At 46.0% G+C, this 17,251-nt stretch overlaps 1 long non-coding RNA gene across 1 annotated transcript in view; it reads left to right on the forward strand.

Annotated features, from left to right (window-relative positions):
* Positions 1–8,525: 8,525 nt before the first annotated feature.
* LOC129387963 (uncharacterized) overlaps positions 8,526–17,251 on the forward strand; it is a 137,024-nt gene continuing 128,298 nt past the window's right edge. The window contains exons 1-2 of the long non-coding RNA XR_011890652.1: positions 8,526–8,759; positions 16,029–16,272. This is a non-coding gene — a long non-coding RNA (uncharacterized lncRNA). The remainder of the gene's footprint in view (positions 8,760–16,028; positions 16,273–17,251) is intronic.

Genomic DNA, 17,251 nt, shown 5'->3' on the forward strand with positions numbered 1-17,251 from the left:
TTCTATTGTATTTGTGTGAAAGTTCTTGTTCACTCATCCTTTTTTAATACAACATAGTAATTTAAGTTTCAGCACAAGTTGCCACAATTTTATGACCAGTATAGTTGGGTGATTGATAAGAGGTCCCAAAGTAACACTGTGGCTATGAGAGACACTGTAGTGGAAGGACCTCAGACTAGTTTTGACCACCTGCAGTACTTCTTGCTTTTCTCATCACAAATATACATATTGTGCACCTGAACGAGGTAACGAACGAAAAAACTAGACCCAAGCTTAGCACCACTAACTCTCTGAGTATGTAATAGCGTACTTAGATTGCGACGCCTCAACAGCCACGCGTGCGTGCATCGCAGGCGACTTTGCTCTCTCTCATTCATCAGTGTGGCACCTATATATTTCATATCGCTTGTGCATGTGTAATTTCATGCATTCTGTGACGCGCTCACATGCGCGCAACGCAACTCGAGCTTTCGGTTACGTACCTGCAAAAGTTGGTGAAGTCTACCTGTAACGCTATGAGGAAACGTGTGGCCAATGGAGGGATCGGACCTCTTGGCATTCCGGCACAGCTGCCTAGTGCTCTGACCATGAGGCCATGATTGCACGCGTGCTTCTCTCGTGCCATAGTCGCTGTTTAGTACATCTGGTGCTGGTGCTGCATGCCAGTTTCTTACGTTCTCTTGTGAAAACTAACGCCGTGAGATGCTGTATCAGAGTGCCCTGGCTTCGACGTTGGCCCACGTTTTTGAGACTCCAGGATTACGGGTGTAGTCCACCCGTAATTTGCCGTTGCGTACAAGAATCGTCATTTTCGGCCAAAGGCGTGAAGTATTGAAAGCTATGACAAGGCTTAGCATTGCACACGAAGACGGCTCAGAGTGCTGGTTTGACGAGCAGCGACGGCAGCGCTGTTGCAGCCGTCGCACCTCGATGGTGCACGAGATGAGGCCGAAGAAAAACTGGTGATGTTTGTCGGCATCCAAAAGAAAGGGTTAAATTTAGCTTGACGTCTGCTGTTTGTTCTGCTCAAACCAGTGTGTGCACCTCGGCGTGGTTTTGCACACATGTAGGTGCTCAGCAGCAACATTAATGTGTGGGTGCACAGCCTTCATTCCAGCAGTGGAAGCCAGAACACTGCCCTGGCTTTGGCACAGCACACCTGCATTCGTGACTCAACTGCACATAGTTTATTTGCTCCTTTTTTCATTCATTCTGTCCTTTTGCCATGTTGAATTCAAGCGTCGGTATGATTGCTTGAACTGTATGTTTGTATGAATGTACTTGTATGCTCCCACCCTGCTAAGATCTTGTAAAAGATCGCAGTATGTATAAATAAAATTTAAAAAATAAAAAGCCGACTGAGTGAACCATGACAGTCAATCCACTTCGCTTCGATTTTGTAGCAAAATGCACTGCGCGTTTCTGGAGGCATTCTGATCATCCACGCATGGAGCGAATGCACTATTGATAGAAGGACAGCACGACGGGTCCAAAGCAATGGCGCCAATGCACGTCAAGTATCCACGTACTGTAATTGTCATGGAAATAAACAGAAAGGATTTTCAGTTTAATTTTACATAATTGCCATTGCAATCAAGACTTTCAGTGTGATGCTTCGTAATTATATTGAAGCCTCCTATCATGAACTCAGGGTAGGCCTACTCTGAGCAAGCGGCAACCTGTGAGTTTTTTTTTTTATTTCAGAGAGAACCACCAGTTTGCAGCAGTATGTCTGCATAAATTTTGTAACTAGGTTGCCGAGACTGGTTTCTCAGCAGGTTAGTTTTAGCGTTTGTTCGTTAATGTTATGCCTAGAATATTCCTTGTAAAGCGTTATGATCACCTACAGTGTCGTTGGACCGGAAAATCTTATGAGCGTTTTTGCATTTAGCCAGATCACAGTGCGGCGAGCAATCAATACGCGACCTTATACCCGGAAGCACTACGCCATAGTCACTAAGCCACTGTATTGGTATATGACTAATATAGTCGATGCAAGTAGCCAAAATACAGCCTAACCTTGTAACAAAGTGACGACCAACGTGAAAATACCTTCGTTATGTCTGATGTTCATTATAAACATGTATGTACGTGTTACATGTAGGTGAGAAACGTTCTTTATCTGCTTTGCTTACGTTGATGGCTTAAATCATGCCTGCACAGCCCAAGAACAGCTGGAAGGCTGATTGAAAGGTGAAGGCTGGCATTATTTCCTTTAAGTTCGTGTCGCCACTGTAGAGGCTTGGCCATCACATAACTTGCAGCTTTCTTATTAAAGAAATGCTCATTTTAAACATCTTTTTTACTATATTGCAATTTCATTCAGCAGTTCCTTTATTCTCTGTTATTTTTTTATTCTCTAGTCATCCAAGATATCACTTGTTCTCTTACTTCTTTATGACTTGGCCGTATACCTTTTACATTCAGCATATCATATCATAGTAAGCTCTGAACTCGTTTGTGTGTGTGAAGAAATGTTTCCTAGCTAAATGTTCTGCATACGTAAATGTTCTTGCTAAATTTTCCTGCATTTTATTTTTAGCTGCTGCAAGTGGCAAACTTATTGATTTCCAACAAGTAGCAGATGCTATGAAGCTCTCGTCTTGTGTACGTTTGGTGAAGGCCAACAAACTTTTGTAGTTGAAACAAACCTCTAGTTTGAATCGTGCATGTTCTGCCAGTACTTGCCAGTTTAGCATATGGCAAGCCAATATAGTGAGTGCTTGAGAGGGTGTACACACGGTGACAAAATATTGCGGGGCGTGAGATTTTGAGAATAAGCTGAATATCTCCGCAACCTCGCAACATAGGCGTGTATTTGCAGTTCGGACCTCAACTAGAATATGCTAAAAACATTGTCGTTTGCAGTTTTACAGGCTACTGCTACAGTCTGCTCGGGAATTAAACTTTTTCAGAAATCCCGTGGCCGGTAAACTTTTGTCGATAGGTGTACATGTTCCAGAGACAATCTGATTGCTTCAGGAAAGCACCATGCAAAAGGCCTCGATCAATGTGGTCCCTGCTATGTATTCGGCATGTCCTTCACAGACATATATATTGCCAGGGATGTCCACAGAACGTGGGAAGAGCGACCAAAACATGCAATTATGGGACATCTGCTGTACGTATTTTGCACATCCCAGGGATATTCACATTCTCATAGGGGTGTTTAGTGGGCAACTAGGGAATGTCATTGAGGTCACTGGATGTACGCACTAATATACGCGGTGATTTTTTTTTTAGCTGCACCAAATATTGAGTAATTGCCTGTGGTGGATCGCACAATTGTAATCCTTGATCTAAATTACTCGAGGCGGCCATTACTTATATGAGAAAGCAAGATGACTAATTGAGTAATTAATATAATTACTCTAATTAACTTGTTAGTTATCTTACAGCACTTTACAAATTGTAGCTGATGAATTCGCCGGGTGTATCCACTTGGAACAAACTTTCTGGACTGCACCAGTTTTGAGATGATAATTTTCAAAGTGTCACCCAAATACATTGGTATTCCAGTTACTTCTGTGCTTCAGTGCATAAAACAGCGTTTTCTTAAAGAAAGGTAACTGGAATGCCAGTGCATTTCGTTGCACACATTGAAAATTAATATCTCTAAGCTCTTGCAGTCCTGAGGATTTGTCCGAGTGGATACACCTTGCGAACTGCACACTGTAATTTGTAGAATGAAATATGTTCCGTATAGTAATTAACTTTAAAAAATAATTAGCGTGATTATGTTAATCATTCAATTGGGCATGTTGATTTCTCAGAAGTAATGGTCACCTCATAGAGTAATTTATATCAAGGGTTGGAATTGTGAAATCTGCAGCAGGCAATTTTTTTTCAAATTTGTTGCAGCTGAAAGAAAAACCTGTCTTTACACTGAATGAAAATTCGTGTTGGACTGGCAGGAAGGCAATAAACATTTGCACTCGACTAATGTAGACTCCTGTCAGGTTAATAAATGTGTTAACCATAAAATACAACAACTTAATACAATAACACAGATGTTTTGCTTGAACTGGCACTCAAATGAAATACTAAGTACTCAACCTTTTTTTTTTTTTTAGCGCGTTAGCGTTAAGGACCCAGTGTCGCAGAAAATCCGGGGTCGGTGTTATCCGTTTGAAAAAAAAAGATCATCCCGAACCGCCCAGGCCCTCTGCGTGGCGCATAGTCGTTGCTGAACTAAGTGAATTTCGCCAAGTAAAATGTATCAGGAAATTCCTAAAGCACGACTTACACGCAACCTACAGACATGATAGCGTCGGATTGTGATTTGAATGGACGAGAAAACATAATTCTGTCAAGCATAAACTCCTCTTCCTGCTGCCGTTTGAGGTCTGTCTTAGGAGCCGCGCTACCGCTCGGTTCCTTGCAACGTCATCCAGATGGCGCTTGCCTCTGCGCATCCGCGGTGCCCGCTTTTTTGGGGAGGGAGAAGAAAAAAGAACCAGAAAGCTCGCCTTCGTGCATAGCGTTCGCCACCAGCGTTTCCAGGAAAATATTGCGGTTACATAAGCTGCAGTTGCCGGGCACTGTGAAAAGCACTGGGGGATGTTGGAATGCTATCGCGTTCCACTCTTAAAGGCGAAGAGGAAGCTTTAACTCGGGTGCTCCTATCTAAATACCTGTAAAAGGAGAATTCGTTTTTCTCGCCAACCACTGCACCAAATTTGGCGAGGTCTGTTGTGTTTAAAAGAAAACTTAAGATCTAGTGACTGTTGGCTTCGAATTTTTGATTTAGTTGTCAAATGTTTTATAAAGATTGGCGAAAATCGCAAATTTTGAGAAAACGAAACTATCAAGTTTACAACACTCCCACTCGGCAAGGAAAAATGATATAACAATTCTGTGATTTTCATATGATAGTACATCTAAAGCGGACAAAATTGATGTGTTACACGTGAATCTGAAAAAAAAAGTTCAGTAATATGGCGTACGGCTTTTGCAGAACCCTCGTACACAACGTAACAAAGTCGCGTAAGATAGAAAATGACATATTGAATTTGTCCGCTTTCAATGATCTAATGAATGCCGTTTGCCAAACCGCGATATCTGTTCTTGATGCAGAGCTATTACTTTGTAAACTTTGTGCTGATATTTTTTTCGAACATGCAATATTTTGGAAATCTTTTCAACAAAATTCAGGCCCTAAATCAAAATTCCGCTATTAACAGTAAATAGAATTTAACTTTCTCTCAAATGCAACAAATTTCATTAAAATCGGTCCAGCGGTTATCTCAAAAAAACGTTTATGCGTTTTACATGTATTTGAATAGGCCGCGTCGGAGTTGGGCCCGAGCTAGAGCATACTGCTCGTCGTCTTCTCTATAAGCAGACGAAAAACGCCTGACTCCGCACTTCGCCCGACTTCGCACTTAATGACTGCGTATGCGCCCTAGCCTGAAGCTAAACGCCAATGAACGAGTTTTCTTTAATCACAAATCTATAGACAAACTACAGCGAAATGCATCGCGAACGCGCAGTGCACGAAGACTTCTCAATGCGCATAATAGAGCGCGGAGTCTGAAACAGCCCGCACCATCCTTGAGTAAGATAATTTTATCTTCTTGGAAGATCAGCTGGCCTCTGTGACACGTGGTCACGTCAGCACTTCGCTACCGCCCTTGCAGCGAATATCCACTATCGTCGCTATATCAGCGCCGACAGTATCAGGCAAAATGGCACCACGCGTTTGCAACGCCAGCCCGCTTAATTGTTCGTCGTCTGCTGCCTACACTCATCGAAACCGGAATTACAGCGTACCGAAGTGTAGTTTTCATGCTACACTACAGCTACAGGTATAAAGAAGTGTCTTCGTGTAGGTGGGCGGAGCTCCATTTTTCTGCACCAAGTAGGAAAAAAAAATGTCGACTTGCTACACTAGCTACACTCGTTTAGCCAGTGTAAGTAAAAAAAAAAAAAGGCCTTGGTGTTTATGCACGCATTTAACCTCTCTCACACGAACTCGGGGCTGATCTGCAGAGGAAACTGGGTTAAAACCAACCGTAAGACCAACATGGGTCACCGGTTGTGTGCCTCCCTTCAATGAGCCTCTTGCTTCAACTTGGGTAACTAGGTATGTGTGCCGCTCTTCAATGAAACCCGTTGACAAAAAATTCGGCAGAATGCATTTCACGATGACAGTCGGCGGCAATGCGTTTGGCATTGAATCAATATATAGCGGCGCAACGTTTTGCCACCGTCGAAACGAGCTTCATGTGAGGCGTGTACTGCAGCGAAACTCCGCTTTCGCGCTTTCCTAAGAACACTTGGTGCCATCTAGTGCCGCCGCCGCGAAGCCTGCGCGTGGACTTCGAAATACATGTCGCGCCGGTGCGTGCTAAGGCTTAGAAACGCATCATGCGGCAACCGGACTCTTCTCTCGCGCTTGTTTATGACCACGCTGCGCCATCTAGTGGTGCTGCCGAGAAGTCCGCGCGGGGCCTCCGAGACTGGAAGCGCAGCGTGCCGGCGTCTGCGAACGCTGAGTATTGTTCCCTCGCTTGCCGCACATGCACGTACTCAGTGACTCAAGTTGGCGAGATGTTCACTGAAGAGCGGCACATGTCCAGTTAATTCATGACATAGCTCGCTAAAGCGTTGACGTGAAATACCGGGTATGTGCTCAATCGATCAGACGGACTTACAAGACGGCGCTGGGCTTAATGGAGGCCACGAGTACGGCTCGGCTCTTGCAGCTCGGCGTCCATAAAACACCCTAGAAGAAATAGCCGAGGCGCAGCTCACCGCGCAAATGGAGCGTCTATCTACCACCAAGACGGGCTGAAGTATACTGACGTCCCTGGGTTACAACCCCCCAAGTTCCCAGCCGGCAACCGTGCGAGATCAACGAGGAGGCGCGGGCCGACATACACGTAGACCCCATCCCGAAGAACATGCACCCCCGAGTACAACCAAGAACGGCGGCAGGTCCAAGACCAAGACCAAGACCGCGGCAGCACCTTCCGTATCAAGTGGTTCCCGGCGCACGCCGGCGAGTGTGCAATCTCACCAAACCACAACGAGACGGCCCATTCGGCTCCGCGAGCGCTTACCCTCCGCGCCCCCGAGAGTGACCGTTCCGTGCAGTGGTTCTAAACCAAAGACCGAGTGACCAGTTATGGCGAAGTTACCAAGTGTTACCGCTTATCTCGACGCACAATGCCGCTTCCCCACCCGGCACTCAGTCGGGAGGATGCCGTCATCCTAAGGCAGATACAGACCAGGTCACTCCTCGCCCCGGCATTGCTACACGTGCTTCACCCAGAAAATTCTATCCGAGTGGCACATCGGACCAATGGCACATCATGTGGGACTGTGCCAGGTTCCCGACCGTAGCTACTTCCAGGACATACCCGCCCGAACTTCAAAGTGCAGTGCACTCTACATACCTACATACAGCTATGGGCCGTCCAGCACATAGAGTTTCATACAATAATTGTACGAAACTCTATGGTCCAGCAGGCCCGGGGTGCGCTTGAAAAGCACAAGCCTCACGACCCACCACAAACGGGCCGAACTGGGGTAGTGCAGAGTAGGGCATAACCTCGGGGCCACGCTTGGCCAACGTCACGACGAGTTAAACCGTCGTTTGCCGGCATTTTAATAAAGTTATTCCTATCCTATCGTTCTTTTTCGTTTTTTTTACCGTTCCGACACACTGCCCTTCTACTCTTCTTGTGGAGAACCAAGGTATAGCTGAGAATCTGTGTAGATATTTTCTAAGATATTATTCACGTATGCCTCCTGTACTCCTTGATAGAGCAATGCCCCTACTTGACTTCTGGTACCTTTACTGAATCAAATGCATTTTCATAATTTGTGAAAACCATATATAGACGTTGATTGCACTCCGCAGATTTCTCAACTGATTTATGACATAGATGTGATCCATTGTAGAATATCCCTTCCTGAAACCAGCCTTGATTGAAGTCAAGCGTTGCTCTGATTCTATTGGAAGTGATCTTGGTGAATATTTTTACCATACTAAAAGCAAGCTAATGGGTCTATAATTTTTCAATTCTCTAACGTCTCCATTCTTATGGATTAGTATAATGTTGGCATTCTTCCAGTTCTCTGGTTCACTTGAAGTCGTGAAGCATTGCGTTTTAAGAGGCCTCGGACTTTTTAAGCATGCTATCTCCTCCATGTTTGATTAAATGGACTGTTATATTTCATCCTCTCCTGCCGTTTCCCTCGGTTGATGGCTTGCAAGGCCGCTTCAACTTCATCGCAAGTTATAAAACTTGTCCATCATAATATAGGTTGCTAATCACAAATAAAGTCACCATGTCATCTCGCAAAGATAGATACGCCGACAAATTTTCCCACTTTCTTTCGCCCACCTCCTTCTAGGGCTTTTTCTTCCCCTCTCCGTAGTAAAGTTTATGTAGGCAAATACGTCTACGCCAGCAAAACTGTGGTGTACTTGTACAGGCCGAGCGGCAATGTCACGTAAACTGGAACTGGAACCACTGACTCTAATGTCAGGTCCTCGGGGGCGCCGCCTGGCCTCGAGCGCCTGTGCTGTGCGCAACCAATTAGAGTCGAGACATGTCGAGACAGTCGAACCGTAGAGAAAGTATGGTCGAACGTTCGACTAGGGTCTTCCAGGTTCTTCACTCGACCATGTTCGTCGCCCGGCGTTATGCGGTACGCTCCCACGTTGTTTGTTCTCTTACGGCGTCTTAGGCGACCCCCTGGTCAAGAACGACGAGATGAATAGGAGACGGGGATTACGAACGAAAAATGTAAGCTGGCCACATCTGTCTTCTACAATTATGCTTACGCTTGCGGCAACTTCTTCCTGCATTGTTGCTTCCGTGGAATGCCGACGCTAGGCCTACTTTTTTTTCCCGCTGCTAGCCCTATTTCTGCTGCAACGCCGGACCATTGTCCGACAACTTAAGTTGGCATAGCCGCATGCGAGACGTACTACCTCCAATCTGTATCAGCATGATTTAGGCTTCATACCCATATACCCTTCCACTTTCTTTTTTTTAATTAAAACGCCTGGACCTCCCCGATCCCGCGCCGCGTCGCGTATTTCAGGCCTGCGTCGACGTTGTCACCGGAAACTCCGCGTCGGCAGTCATGAGAGATGTCCAGACACAGGAGCGAACTGACGGAGGAACAGGCGACGCTGATGCAGGCCCCGCACACTCTCAAGTTCAACAAATGGCCACAGAGGGCGAAAAATCAATCAAGGCGTGTTTCAGCGTAAGCGCGCAAGTGGAGCTACTGTAATTTGGTCGACTACTTTAATTTGTGCTTTTTCTGCTAGAGGCGCTGAACATGCTGAATTTTTTACTTTACACAAACCATTGACATAAACAATCGAGGTGTCTAAGAATGTTTTGTTACCTCAGGCAAATAGGCAGTTGATTTTTTTAAATTTGATTGTTGAAGCTGCTTTTTAATCATAGCGTCAAGGTTTTTGTACTTGATTAACCGCCGACAGCCCATTGGTATCGATGTGTTTCCTGGCCGTTGGCGTTCGAATACTACGGCGGTAAAACATTTTCGAAAGCATGCTGGTTTCGTCTGCGAGTCATTACATAGACTTGCTATAAAGAGGTCTACTCTTGGCAAAACATAGTGCCTCATTTTGTTTAGGCGTTGATTATCATAATGAATGCGGCGGAGGTTGAGGGAGTACGCTTGAAGGTACGTTTTTATGCCGTTGATCTCCATAACACCGTAAGTACGCAAACCGATGTCACAGAACACCCGATGCATCATTGTGTGTTCCCCGTCATCGCTTGTTTGCTGTACGCCTACTAATTCTTCATTTCTTCAAGTGTTGTATCCTCTTTTTGTCCTTGTTCTCTTGTGCTTCACTTACAGTATGTCGTTCCGTCAGCTGTAATGCGCATTTGCAAAACCAATATGTTTGACAAGACGCAGTGGTTATCATAATTTCACTACACATGTATTAAGCTGGCACATATGGTTCAGATACAGATGCCTGTATGCGGACTTGCACGACGTTGATGCGGAGATTAGGATAATTATGACACCCGTAAGGAAGAGGCAGCTGACGGCCGTAAGCTGTTGCGTTCTTTCCGCCAAACTACCCGGCCTGGTAGTGCTGTAAAGATGCTGTATAAAAGTGACACGCGGTGACAGGGAAATTATTATACTTAGCAGCCGACCGTACGTTTTGTAGCTTAGGTCTTCTTTCTTGTGCGTTTGTGCTACCCTTATTAATGAGCCATTTCTTGACTATGTTCTTGACTATGTAACCGCGTTTGTGTGGATGCGTAGACGTGTGCTTTTTGTTGTACTTGTAAAATGCAAATAAAATATTTTCAGGCTTACTCAATCTTTGGTGTCGTGTGCGTTTATTCCAGTCGAGGCCATCGTGCCACCTGGAAACCGCATTCTGTCAGTAGCCCTACACGAAATGCAACAGCTGTAGCGCGGCGGCACAACTCGGGGTAACGGCGGCGTAATAAACGAAAAACCGCTCGGGATGCCCTTAAAAGTCAGTGCAGTGTGTGCCTTAACTCGATATGACTCTGCGCTACATGTATTCTGCTGCGCCTCGATCGTGCTCCCGCCAGTTTGGTTGCTGTGTGGCAAACGTAGCGCCTACATATATATGTAGGCGCTACGTTTGCCACACAGCAACTAAACTGGCGGGAGCACGATCGAGGCGCAGCAGCTAGAAACCCAGTAAAGCCACAGAACACCTGGTAAAGCGTGTGCAAAACCCCGTTTCCGTTTCCTGTTGTACAGCGCCACCTGTGGTCGCATACTTTAGTTCACGACGCCACCGCTACGCTTATTTCCGTAGCACTGTGGAAGGTACAGTTTCCCTTCTCTAAGTTTGTATAGGTGTTCTGTGGCTGATGCGAGTGTACAATTAAGACTGCATCGAAGCTACTCCAGGGGCACTTCCAGACACCAACCGACGAAGTATTTCAACATCACTTCAATATCTATGATGAAGCCTCACGTGCATGCTTGCGCGAGCGAACGCTGTTGGCGTGCAGCGAACCATGTACGGAACGCGCGGACTGACTTTATCGCCCGGGCCCGCTTTACATGCTGGCAACTCGCTGCAAATTCGGATCGTAGATTTCGTCAAGCGAGCGCTACGCACTAGGAACGAACGGAGCAGGAAATGCAGGAATTTGTCAGAGCGCAGATGTACGAAATCTGATACCTCCGTGGAACACAATATGGCTGTCGACGGAACGCTCGGCCCTCCCTGACCGGGCCTGGGCCAAGATGGCGGTGGACAGAACGCGCGGCCTCCCCGAGCGGGCTCGGGCCAAGATGGCGGCCGGCAGGACACACGGCACCCCCGACTGGAACAGCAACACGAGATGCCTGAAGTACAAGAGGGTGTAGGGAGAAAATCTGCGGGCTTTCTTGAATACCTGCCCTTGTCTAAGCACTACGGAGAACGTTCTTTGCTCCGTTTTTTCCTTTACTCCGTTCCATACATAGCAGTCAACGCTGTGGATGCTAGAGAGACTTAGTGGCTTCGTTCGCACTTCGATATAGTTCGATGTTTTTGAAGGGCCCCACACCAGGTCTGCCATTTTGAGCTGACAAGCGCCGAGCATACATTGAGCGATAACGATCGCGTCTGCAAAGTATTACATCGCTACGCGCCGCGTAAAGATCTGAAATTTAAAACCGAACGCCGTTTTTCCTTCTCGCGGCCGCCGCGCTCCAAACCGGAGTGACGTACTCGTGTGCCCGCGCCTACATAGTCGTGGCCGCTGTGTGACGTCGCTCGTGGTGACGCGACTTCGAGAATTACTCAAGACAACATCTGTTATCTGTGCGATCTGTTGCTTGAATTGACGAATTGTAGTTTAGAGGAATAATAAAACGGAATGTCTGCGTGTTTTTTTTTTTTTTACTTCGCACCGAAGCAAGAGAGATCTACTTCCGCTTCGTCTGCTTGTTCCCACGGTCGTGCGGTCACGTGCGTAGGTACCGAAACTATGCCATTTCCTACCGTTCTGCAGCGCGTGATCATGCTCTGCGATCCGCTTGTTCTGCCTCAGTATTCGTATATGAATTCTACCGCTAGTCTGAATTATACCGCTAGTCATGTTTCCTTGTGCACAGCGCGCAAAATCGTGCGCTGTGCGAACGAGACAACAGCTTGCGCGCGACGCCGTTAGGGGAAATGCGTAGCGCCGGGGAAATACAAGCGAGGAGAAAGAAAAAAAAAAAATAAAAGGCAGGGCCTGTGACGTATGCGTCACGCGATCCTCGAGGTATGGTAAGGGAGAACGCAAGGAAGGAATTCCGCTTTCGAAGGCTAGACGGCCGGGGGCGAGTGGAGAGAGTGTCTTGCTTGGCAGTGGAGCCCGCCTGTTGAAATTACTGCACTGAAATATTTCTATCTCGGCTATTAATGAGCCGATTCGAAAAATTTTTGTGGCACAACGCTCAATAGAGGACACGTAACAACGTCCAGTGTGTAACCAAAATTTTCTATGGGACTTGGTGAGGGACCCTTTAAAGCGAAGCTTTCTTTGCCTTTCTTCGACTTTCCCACTGCTGCTGCTTATGCGAGCTGCTGTGGCTGCTTCTGTCGCGCAGATAGCGTCGGGGGGGGGGGGGGGGGGGGGGAGGGGTTCAGAGCGTGTATATAGATGACAGGCGCGAGTAAGAGAGGAAAGGCAACAGGAGAAACTCATTTTCACCCTACCGCATCAAATGCGCACAATGCCCTCCGGAGCTCCATGGCCATCTCCACATTAGCCGCTTGACACTGTAATTATCTGTGACTCCCCTCAGAAGCATTGCAGAAACTGCAGCGCTTCCCTTTCTACAAAGGTGCGAGGCCAGGGGTGACACAGATAGAACTGTAGAGAGGAGGAGAGGGTGAAGAGGCAGTTGCCATATAGAAGGGGGGGGGGAGGGGGAGGTGACGTGAGAATGCAAGGAAACCCCACTACTATACGAGAGTGGTTGATAGCAGTTGCGGGGAAACAGGATAAGCTTAAATTAAAGGTACGGTACAGTACATTCCTGCTATTTCTGAAAAATAAACGCCATGCAACTATGTCAAGCGGGCAAATTACGCAGCGCGTGCAGAAGCAGAAATGCATTAATTAAATCGCACCGCAGGGTCCAGGAGACACTACAGAAGTGGTCGACTGTCAAATGAACACCTCTGTGCTCACCACGTTAACTTTGCGGCTATGGCATTGATAGAGGTCGTGGATTTGATCCCAATCATGGCAGCAGCTTTTCGACGAGGGCGAAATAGAAAACGCACGTGCACTCAGATTTTGGTACGCGTTAAAGAACATCACGGTGTCAAAATTAATCCGGAGCCCGCCACTGCAGCTTGCTTGCCTCATAATTTGAGTGTGGTTTCGACACGTACAGCCCCATAATCCAATTCAAGTTTAATACTTTTGCCACAATGCGATGTGCCATGTGAGGAAAAGACAGCACTCAACCCTCTGAGAGGTAATAAAATATGGCACAGAGCGCCTCAAGCAAACACCTCTCCCTGTGTGTTCTATGCACTACGCAGACAAAGAGCAGTGGTGCACTCAAGGTAACGTTTAACATCAGCGCACCACTCTCGTCTTAGCCTAAACTTTGGAAGAAATTTAGCTTTAGCCGTCAACATCATTACTAATTACCGTCAATCAAGGCATCCAGCAGTGAAAGCTTCGCATAAATCGATTCCCACAGTGCGTGGGGTCTACATAATATTTGACTGCAGTTGCGTGCAGCTGTTAATTGTTTATATGTAGGTCCCATTATTGAATGAAACAAGTTTTAATCCTTAGAAAGAAACACGCCGTGGCATACAGCAGCTGATTCCTTGTTTTAGATCATTTATATTTTTGTTGTTCCTTTCAGGTTCTTTATTTGCAATCCATTGCAAAGAGCCTCACGTGCATGCTCGCGTGAGTGAACGCTGTTGGCGTGCAGCGAACCATGGACGGAACGCCTAGCGAAGCTTAGATGGAATGCGCGGATTGGTAACTTTTCTTGACCAAACTCTTTGCATAGCTTCCACAGCATTGACTGCTATGCATGGAACGGGGTGTAGTCTGGTTTCACAGCGTTGGCGGCTTGGGGACATATTCTAGCTGCGACGATCGCCTCGGCAATACTGTCGCCTTCGTGCATGACGTAGAGGTCAACCATGCAGCCAATCAGTGCACGCTTGACAGCGATACTATCACAGAAATTTATGGTCGCAGAATACGCCCCAGGGACGGCTCAAGGCTAGTTAGCGTTTTTCTCACAACGGTAATAAAGGAAATCGTGACAGTCGCGAACAGATCACTGATCGCGTCAGATTGACGAGGAATTGGGTAACTTTTCTTACGCCGTGTCCACATATTGGTTATCAATGCATACCGCACAGAGATTCGCGTGAACGAAAGCATGTCAATGTGTTGCAACAAATGTAGCACCCTGTAGGTAAATCTAAGAAAAGAGAACGTAGTCGAGCAATTTAAGGCCCTAGACCATTGTATAAGCTGTACAGCAACATATTAATTGCGACCAGGGGGTTGAGATAGGTTGAGAAGATAGAAACCAGTCGAGCCTTCGACAGCGTGTGACTGGATATAGAACAAACACATCTCCTCAGCTGGCTTTTCGTCTACATTAACGTGCAATGTGTGTGTGACCATGCTTCTGTGGAAATGGTGACCCCGTGGAGCTGTGGCAACAGAGCTTGCACGCAAGCAGAATGTTTTGAGACGGGGCAAAGACTGCCTTCGTGCATGCAGTGGAACCATGTTTACCATAACGTTAGCGTACTCACTCTGTTGAAGCTTTTCTGCAACTTTGTCAGCCTTGTTTTTATAGCTCCTGGTCGTTGCAGGTGCTTCATAACTGGAAGCGGCAGTTCATCAAATATAAATTCCTGTTTTCCAGTTGCAAAAGTCCAGCTGCCTCTGGTATTCTGTGTTGAAGAATGTGGAAGAACTGGCTGAATGCAATGCGCATCAGATTTCGCCTTCCGTCACCTTTTATTGTACAGTTCACCTCGAGATGGCTGAAAAATTTGCAGAAGCACAGACTTCAGGAAAAGGTGTCTCATTTTTGTGAGACTCCTTCTGCTGCTTATACGTAGTATTCACGTGACGTCACATCCGCTGCTGTTGTCTGCTTCCGCCATCTTGGGGTACCTTATCAACAGGTGCGCGCATAGGCCTATAGGTTCCCCAATATGGCGCTGCCGTAGACTGGAAGTCGTGGAATATCATTGAATGACGTACATGCATACTATGTATATTTCTTGCGACAGGTGCACCTTTCAATGGCTACTGCACTTCCTACACCTGTCATTGACAGCACCAGGACTGAGGCCCGGCATCAATAACATTTGTAGGAGAAATTGTTTGCCCTTTGGTGCCTGATGACATAGTTGTCTAAGTGCCGACAAAATAAGCTTGAACTGCTTTATTAAATTACTTCAACAAAATTGGTATCTCTGCAGAAACCTACCTATCTCCTCTGCAAATTATTTCAAAAACAAATAGTATCTGGAAAACCGTAAAATAAGACGTCACTGATGTTTTTCAGATACAGTTTTTCCCTTATGCAGTTACTATGCGGAACAAACTTCTTCAGGAAGTTGTTGCTTATACGTCTGATACACAATCTTGCAGTTGTTTTATGGTTCTATAGTGTACATATATAACTAGTGCATTGGCATGTTTTTTTTTTTTTGCTTATTATTGATGCATTCTTTTTCTTCTCACATTTGATGTCTGGCCTTTTTTTATGACTGCAGACTTCAAGATGAGAGCCAATTATGATTGTGGCTGACTTGTCATGTCTGTGCATTCATTCCATTGTTGCATGTTTGTCCTGCTAACCAGTGTCTATCATCTCATCAAAACTAAGAAGTCAAGTGCAGGGAAGCAGTCAGAGACCAGTAATTTTTACCAATGTTTAATATTTGAAGTGATCTAGATATTCAAGTTGTTTCTGTAGACATGACATGCCATGCGGCCTGGTTTTCTCTGAGGCTGATGTCCAATTTGTGGCTCAAATTCATTGTGCAGCTTCCATGGACGAATTCATTCTGTGCGAAAAGTTCCTTGCGCACAGAGAGGCGTCGAGCGTGTTTGCCGAACCTCTTGACGTTTATGGTGCTTTCGCGGAAGGCACATGGGGCAACCTGTGGGCTGGAACCCTGAGGAGACTCGTGAAGCTAATGGCAGGGCCAGGCGCCTGTTTCACGGGCGTTACATCGCCACATTTTCGAAGAATGTGGAGGAGCATGGAAAAATGGAGATCATGGACTCGGTAAGTTTTATGAAACAAGATTTCTCATTTATTATTTTTGTTGTCACCCATTCTGCTCTATGGAAAGTGTTACCATTCAGAAAATGCTTCACTTTTCTCATCCATAAGGCACCAAATTAGCTACTATAGCTGAAGGGGTCTTTAAAGTTTTTGCTCCGGTATGTTCCTTCCAAATTTGCCAGGGTGTCCAGGGCCAGATGAGGATCAGCCCTTTGAAGTCACGAACATTACTTGTTTAGGCATTCCGATCACTAAGTATATGTGCATCTTGTCCACCGTGCCGAAAGAGAATTTGTGTAGGCATGCGTGTACTCGTTTTTCTTAGTGCAGAGTGTATTTATCATCGACACCAAGACCGTCTTCAGATTTTCTGAACTGATGAGAGTTTTCTTTCTGTGAGATGTACATGGAGAAATTATTGCTATCCTCTCGGTTGCTTTGCACCACAGCAAGTATCTGTGAATTCGTTCAACTTTGCCGCTGAAAACAAAAATGCTGTGCTTGTATACAGAGGCAACAAAGTACAAGTATCAGTAGTTAAAAAAGTTCCCAGTGGGTGCTGCAAAAAATGTGGCATGTGCAAGCATGCCGAGCATTACTATTCGGACATCTTCCTAGAAAGAATATTTTTGCATGTCGAGAAGGGCACGACACATGACTGCAAATGCTTAAGGGAATCTTTCTATTTGAACATTTATGTTGAGAAAGTCGTCTTGATATGCCTTTTAAAGGGGCCCAGATCCACCCTTTGCGTTTGGTGAAATAACATAGTTCGTGGCTAGCATACGCTGTTGTGAACACTTCAGCCAAGCTTAGCTGTCGTATGCAAGTGGATCACAAAGTCACCTTTTTTGCAAACACTCTCTTTTCAATGAAAGGCCTTTCTTCACTCTCTTCTGGATGCTTTATTTCATCATTCCCTTAGACAGCTGCTATTGGCCGATAGCTGATGGCAAGCTGTGGTTGGCTACATGGCGTA

This window comes from Dermacentor andersoni, chromosome 10 (assembly GCF_023375885.2).
Source record: "Dermacentor andersoni chromosome 10, qqDerAnde1_hic_scaffold, whole genome shotgun sequence".
Classification (NCBI taxonomy): Eukaryota; Metazoa; Arthropoda; class Arachnida; order Ixodida; family Ixodidae; genus Dermacentor; species Dermacentor andersoni.